This window comes from Saccopteryx leptura, chromosome 6, assembly GCF_036850995.1.
Source record: "Saccopteryx leptura isolate mSacLep1 chromosome 6, mSacLep1_pri_phased_curated, whole genome shotgun sequence".
In the NCBI taxonomy this organism is placed as follows: Eukaryota; Metazoa; Chordata; class Mammalia; order Chiroptera; family Emballonuridae; genus Saccopteryx; species Saccopteryx leptura.
In genome coordinates this window covers 2,900,153-2,906,767 of record NC_089508.1, presented here as the reverse complement: position 1 = coordinate 2,906,767, position 6,615 = coordinate 2,900,153, and the positions used below count along the sequence as shown (strand labels likewise).

The 6,615-nt window shown below is 51.5% G+C and overlaps 1 pseudogene; it reads right to left on the bottom strand.

Annotated features, from left to right (window-relative positions):
- Positions 1-994: 994 nt before the first annotated feature.
- On the bottom strand, positions 995-2,994 carry LOC136376862 (ras-related protein Rap-2c pseudogene; annotated as a pseudogene).
- Positions 2,995-6,615: the final 3,621 nt, after the last annotated feature.

The following is a 6,615-nucleotide window of genomic DNA, read 5'->3' as shown; positions in this document are numbered from 1 at the left end:
TTTTTGTCTGTGCTCCCGCAGGAGGAAGGGGCAGCTTTGGACAAAACAGCTGAGGCTAGGAAAGTGCTTCCCTGCCCCCCCCCAACAACTGTGCCCCCCTAACCAGCGGCCCCTTCCCTCCCTCTTTTTGAAATCCCCCCTTAAAGAAATAATGGCCCCAGAAGGGGGTGTGAGGAGACACAGCCAGGAGGAGCAACCCCAGGAGATAGAGGGCCAGAGAGGGGAGTGAGTTAGCTGGGTTTCAACCCCACCCCACCCCTCCGTGTCCTGGGGAGAGAGGAAGAAATAAAAGGCGATGTCTCAGCCTCTCAGCCTAGCCCACTCCCGTGACAAACCGTCAGGGACGGCTAGCTTCTAAAACATACATATTTTTCAACGTTAAAATAAAATCCTTCCTCTACTCAAACATCACATATAGTAGAAATAAAACTTCCAGAGCCTTGTAGTAACTATCATTTTCTAGATGACTCAGTTTTGAAGCTTTCTTGTTTACTGCTTTTAGAAAGATGTCCCAATGGTGAAGTTATGCTGTTAAATCAGAAAAAAAAGACACAAAAACTTGTTGCAGCAGGTGAGGTAAAATTGTTGGACAAATAAGCACAAGCAACTTATATCAAGTTGTGTCCCCCCCAACCAGCGGCCCCTTCCCTCCTTCTTTTTTTAAAAAAAGACACGTTTAAAAAAAAATTTATAAAACAACCTTTTTAAAGCCAACGCAGGAAAAAGTCTCTTGTGTTGTTAATGGGAAGACTAGACAGAAAGATTGGTCCGTGGTTTTGCTTCTATTTTGGTATCCGGGTCTCCCTGTTTAAAAGCACCCAGGTACGCCAGATGCAAAATGTCCTACCAGGCCACGAAACAAGAAAAAAAAAAAAAAGCCACTGGCTGTTGAAAATGCTTTTGCTAAAACACCCAGGGACACAAGGTGCCATTTTCCGTCTTGTCACCTACTTGTTTTCCCGAAAAAATAACCAAAAAGGAAAGAGACACTGTGTGGAAACTTAACAAACTGTAGCTTTAATATTTGAAAGGCAGATACGAAAAACTATGCACTTCTTATGGTCCTTTTTTATTTTCACGCGATTTAACAGATGCAGGAATCGACGGTCAATTACAGAAACCGAAGGCAGAGCCAGGGCTCTCTGTGTGGGGACAGCTGTTTGATCCCTCCCAGGGTTACATACACTGTCCTTTTCCAACCCATCCCTTCTGGGTCACAACTATATTTAGAGAGACACAGAGGAAAATATTACTGCCGCAATTCAGGCCTGGAAATGAGGGGCGGGGGACACATGCAAACCTCACTGAGTCCAAAGGGTTAACTCTCCTTCAAGTTGCTCAAACGTCTGATGATGACATTGGCAGGTGTTGGTTATTATTATTATTATTATTTTTTAATTCTCTAACAAGTTCGACTTGAAGAAAAGGGTGGTACTCTCCCCAATACAGGGGGTAAACAGTCGATTTTTGGTTTCTTAAGGCACTGTCAGAGGACATCAGAGTTGCAAAGTTGTCCCCGGAGATTGAAGAGGCTCTGCAGGGTTTGAAGCACAGGTTTGAGTTAATAGGTGGAAGTCACCATTGGCTTCCGGCTAGATCACTTTCTCTAAAAAGGTAGAATAGGAATACAGCGTTTCGGAAATCACGGAGCTCGATGAACATCAGCGAGGCACTGCTGCGTGTTAGCCGATGAATCTTTCCGACGGCCACGCATCCTGGGCATTCGTGGGCACGGCCCGGACCTCTTCCTCTGGAGGGGCCAGGGCCTCCATCTCGCGCACCACCTGCGTGAACACCTGGTCCACCATCAGTTTGCTCTTGGCCGTCACCTCCAGGAACGGGCAGCGCCACTCGCGGGCCAGCGCGCGGCCCTGCGCCGTCAGCACCTGGCGCTCGGCGTCCAGGTCGGCCTTGGTGCCCACCAGCACCAGCGGCACGGCCTTGGGCCCCCGCAGCCGGCCCATGCGCTCCCGCAGCGGTCGCACCGCTTCGAACGAGGCCTCGCTGCACACGCTGTAGAGCACCACGAAGCCGTCGCTGTTCTTGATGTAGAGGTCCTTGAGGGTGACCAGGTGCTCGGCGCCCACCGTGTCCACGATCTCCAGCAGCGCGGGCGCCGCGTTCACCTCGATCACCTTGCTGAAGAGGTCCTCCACCGACGGCTCGCACTGCTCCGGGAAGCGGCCGCAGGCGAACTGCGTGGCCAGCGCCGTCTTGCCCACCGCCACGCTGCCCAGCAGGACCACCCGGTAGCCCTTGGCGGGTCGAAGCCCGGGGACCGCCATGGCGGGACGGCGCGGCGCGGCGCGGCGGGAGGAAGGCGAAGAATGGCGCGCGGGGCGGGCGGGGCTGGGGGCGCAGGCAGGGGGCGGGCAGGGCCCCGGCGGAGGGGAGGAGACGCCGGGGAGGGGCGGGCGCGCGGGCTCCCGCACCGGGCTGGTGGGCGCCCGCGGTCGCGGTCGCGGTCGCGGTCGCAGTCGCGCAGGGCGAGGATTGCGCCCCGCGCGCGCACGCTGGGAGCTCACCCGCCCCGCCGGCGAGCCGGGGTCCGGGAGTCTGGGCCCTGCGCGTCTCTCCGCCCCTGCTCCTCCCCGGTGTCTGCCCGCCCCCGACCCGGAGGCCCCAAGTTCCCGGCAGCCCCTCTACCCAGACTTCGGTCCCCGAGCTGCCAGGCCCAGCTTGGCCTTTCTCCCATACCCCCCTGGACGACCAGTCGGGCCCCTCGGCCGGCCCCTACCCCCTGCTCGCTCTCCCAAGAAGAGCCCCTCGGTCTGCCGCCCAGAAGGTAACCTGATCCTTCCACGTCAGCCCGGGGAACGCACGCTTTTCTCCACCCTTTCGGGTCCAGCTTCTTGGCCGGAAGTCAGGCTGGCCTCGCTCAAGGTCGGCCCGACTGGCTGCCTAGCTGGGGCCCCTCTCCACGCAGGGAGGACCCCGGACAGGGGGAGCCTGCGAGGGAGCTTCGGACGCAGTGTCTCAACTGACTCCTGGCCCCCTTCTGTGCCCCGACTCCCTCAGACCCTGGCCTTCGCTCTGGCCCCCTCCAGCTGAGCAGAGAGCCCAGGGGAACTTTATAAAACGGAAATCACATTTCACTGCCCCACGTACACTCTCCCTGACTCTCCAGTGTGCCCTTCTGACCTAGAGTCGAGTGACCACATAACTCACCATGCAAACCTGCACACTTTTAACAGCGAGAGAGGGCACCCGTGCTTAAACTAGTTGAACCTGGGGTTGTGTGGTCGCCCCACTTATAAAGAGGGTCCTCCAGGTCTGACTCCCCTGCTGCCAGTCTGTCTCCAGCTCTCCCGCTACACAACTGTTTTGCTTTGCCCTGATTTCAGAAGTGGAAGACTGGGGCGGCGGGTGGGAGCAGGGCAGAGTCCTGGGGTTGTCCACCTCAGGAAACTGCCACCCTCTGTCTCAGGCACAAGCAGATGCCTTAGGACATCAGGGGACCTGTGGGCCTGGATTGGGGCTACCACTGACCCTCCCTCACTCTGACACCAACCGAGCTTCCTGCCTCTCTGACAGCATAGGCTCAGTAATGAAGTTTATTCTTTACTTTATAAACATTTTGATTGATTGGTTGATTTTGAGAGATACATTAACCTGTTGTTCCACTTATCTTTGCATTCAGTGGTTGATTCTTGTATGTGCCCTGACCGGGGATCAAACCTGCAACCTGGGCCTCTTCAGATGATGTTCTAACCAACTGAGCTATATCCGCCCAGGGAAACAGATGAAGTTTACGTGATAACAGGCTACATCTTTGTGGTCAATCACAGAATGTAGTTTTCTATCTTCAGTGCATAGACCCTCCTTAATACGTAATATTAATTAAATAGTGAACACAACAGACAACTTGATTTCTGCACAGAGAAATCTTACAAGACTTTCTCTCACTGGAAAGTAACAAAATAAAAATCAATTAATAAAGAAAAAAACAGTAACTGCAGATATCCTCTGGAGAAATGCAAGTTCAATACAGGGTTCCACAACTTCTCACAGGTAACATTTTAGGGAACACAGGCAACTCACTGTCGAAAAAGTCATAAAATGCACAAGGAAAAACATCACTCTGAGTGAGAACCATTGGAGACACCAGGCAATAAAAGCACATCCAGAAAATTGCAGATATTGGCATTAACAGGCAGATAAACTGATTATGTTTCATGTATTTAAGCTTGAAAATATGAGCAAGTAACAAGAGACTATAAAGTGTGGTCAAGTAATTTAAGATTCCCCCCAAAGGGAAAAAAAAATCTTCTAAAAATGGAAAACATAATAAATTTACTATTGTAATTAATATAAAACATCCATTGATAGGTTAAATAGTAGATTAAACACGGCTGAAGAGAGAACTAAAACCAACATCATTCAGGCATGTGAGCAGTCCTGGGCTCGACTTGCATCGTAAGTGCCCTGTGCCTATAAGAAACAAGAGCTCTTTTGGACCTGGCCGGTTGGTTTAGTGGTAGAGCGTAGGCCTGGCGTGTGGAACTCCTGCGTTTGATTCCCAGTCAGGGCACACAGGAGAAGCGCCCATCACAGGGGAATTCATCTACAGGAGAATCTTAAATTACTTGACCACACTTTATAGTCTCTTGTTACTTGCTCATATTTTCAAGCTTAAATGCATAAAACATAATCAGTTTATCTGTCTGTTAATGCCAATATCTGCTCCTCCACACCTCCCACTCTCCTTTCTCTCTCTCTTCCCCTCCCGCAGCCAAGGCTCCGTTGGAGCAAAGTTGGCCTGGGCAGTGAGGATGGCTCCATGGCCTCTGCTTCAGGCGCTAGAATGGCTCCAGTTGCAACAGAGCAATGGCCCCAGATGGGCAGAGCATCGCCCCTGGTGGGTATGCCGGGTGGATCCTGGTCAAGCACATGCGGGAGTCTGTCTGACTGCCTTCCTACTTCTAACTTCAGAAAAATACCCAAAAATTAATTAATTTAAAAAAAAGAAACAAAGTCTCTCATGCAGTACAGTATCTTAAATTGATAGTTGGCTACTTTAAGCCTGTCATTATTTTCTTTCGGAGAATTTTAAAGCCATGAGCAAAACTCAGACAGCCCACAGTTCTAATTACCATTGCCTCAGTGCAATTAAAGCCCCCGCTCCCCACCACCTCCCATATAAACCCATGCTTCACCTGCTGCTTGGTGCATCACTCTAGCTGTCACAGGCCAGGGTGCATCACCAGCTGACCCACCACCAACAAGAAGCTTCTTACCATGGGGTCTGAGAGATGTGTGCCTCTATCTTAGACTCCTACCCTGAAGTTCCCTCTCAAGGGCCACTTCTGGCATCAACTCTCTTCATTTAGATTCCCTCCAAAAGCAGGATCATGGGACATGATCTTCTGGGCAAACAGTTTATATTTGGAGGTGTTGGGAGGGATCAGGGAAGAGAGAAACGGGGTGGGGGGATCCTTTGCCAGAGTGCATTCTTGAGTGATCTGTTGTAGGAGTGCTCTGAGGAAGAGCAGAGAACGCACCGCGGAATTGTCCGGGATGCACTTGTCCCTGGCTCCGGTTCCTCGCTGCCCCCGGGGTTGCCTGCAAGCTCCCTCACTTCTCCAGGGCTGCACATGTGCCAGCGAGGCTGAGGGAGCTCCAGATGCATCCCAAGCAGCAGCAGCAGCAGCGGCGGCGGCGGCTGTGGAGAGCCCAGGGTAGAAAGCAAAGGCTGTGCCGTGCAGCTGAGGCAAGGGGCAACCAGGCTCCTCCTGCACAACCTGCTGGTGGCTGGAGCCCTGACGAGAGCACAATGGTGGGCCCGGAGTTCATGAGTTCAGGGCGTGACATATGGCTGACTCAGTGCTAACTGTCTGAAAATGCCTCAAGGCGGGGCGGGGAGTGTAGAAGTATGTTATCCGCAAACAAGGATGAGTCCATTGCTTATTTCCTTTTCTTATCTCATTGCTCTATCTGGGCTGTCCAAAAATAACAGCGCTGAACCACAGAAGTAAGAGCTGGCCTCCTTTCTCTCATTTCTGACTAGCAGAAAGGCCTTGACGGTGCACCATTCCTATGATGTCCACTTACATTCTCTAACCCATATTCTTTATCATAATTGGAAGTTTTAGTCTGTTTATAAATTACCATGTTTCTTGGAAACATCAACTGGGTTTTGTTTTTGTTTTTGTTTTTGTTTTTTTTGTCTCTGATAAATTCATACGGTTTTCCTCCTTTAGTCATCGTTGATGGGTTTCCTATTGATAAATCATTCTGTGTCTCACCTCGTCTCTGACCACTCTTCTTGCTACCTTCTAGACATAATGACCTTCTCACTGTTCCTTTTTTTGTTTTCTTTTTGTGACAGAGAGAGGGATAAATAGGGACAGACAGGAAGGGAGAAAGATGAGAAGCATCAATTCTTCGTTGTGGCACCTTAGTCTCCTTAGTTGTTCATTGATTGCTTTCTCATATGTGCCTTGATCAGGAGGCTACAGCAGAGCGAGTGACCACTTGCTCAAGCCAGCGACCTTGGGCTTTAAGCCAGCGACCATATGGTCATGTCTATGATCCCACTCTCAAGCCAGTAACCCCGTGCTCAAGTGGGTGAGCCTGTGCTCAAGCCGGCGACCTCAGGGTTTCAAACCTAGGTCT